This window comes from Ailuropoda melanoleuca, chromosome 10 (assembly GCF_002007445.2).
Source record: "Ailuropoda melanoleuca isolate Jingjing chromosome 10, ASM200744v2, whole genome shotgun sequence".
In the NCBI taxonomy this organism is placed as follows: Eukaryota; Metazoa; Chordata; class Mammalia; order Carnivora; family Ursidae; genus Ailuropoda; species Ailuropoda melanoleuca.
The window spans coordinates 36,765,318-36,766,110 of record NC_048227.1 but is presented as its reverse complement, the minus strand read 5'-3'; positions in this window follow the sequence as shown (position 1 = coordinate 36,766,110).

The window sequence follows — 793 nt, the reverse complement described above, 5'->3', positions numbered from 1 at the left end:
CGCCCGGGGCCCACCTCGACCCCGCCGGACGCCCACCCCGGGGGGCAGGGCCGGCGCCCCTGACCCGCGGAGGTCTGCGGCCCACACAGGGCGAGGCGTCGGAAAGAGCTCTTCCTGTGTCACTCTTTTCTCGGGGCACTTTCCGGCTCTGCGGGTAGGAAATCCTCTTCTGGAGTCGAAATTGCAACAGATTCTCTGATAACGTTCTGCCCTTGAAGACCTACAGCTGCTTTCCTCTCGGCTCTTTGCTTACCCCAGGATGACACACCTGCCCACATGCCGCCTAGGTATCTATCTACCTAGCCTTGGAGCCCTTGGCGTGGCTGCTGTGCCAGGCGGCTGCTGTTCTCCAGGCCTTGCCGGCAGAAGGAAGCATTTCCGTAGGCCCCCGGGCACTGTGCTTTCCAAGCCTTGAGTAAGCACAGCTGGAGGTCGGGGATAGGCTGCACCAGATCACGGTTTTCTTTGGGCAGGGGTGCTGGTGGCCCGGCTACAGGTTTTCATTGATGACCTCACTCTGTACAGGAACAGACGCTGTGGGGCTCCTGGATTGCCACTCGCTGGGCTGACATTGAAGGCCAAAGGTGGTCTAAGAGCCACCTGGGCTATGGGGAGGCACAGGCAGACTGTTAAGATAGCGGTGTGGGAGGTAGGTTGTGGTTGTGATGCTGGTGTTTCGTTGTTTCCCCAGTTTTTTATTCCTAGTTAGGAGTCTGTCTGCCTTTCCCGGGCCAGTAGGGGCACTGGGAGGTGGTTTTCATTATTTTGATGTATGTTTGCTCAGGTGTCAGCA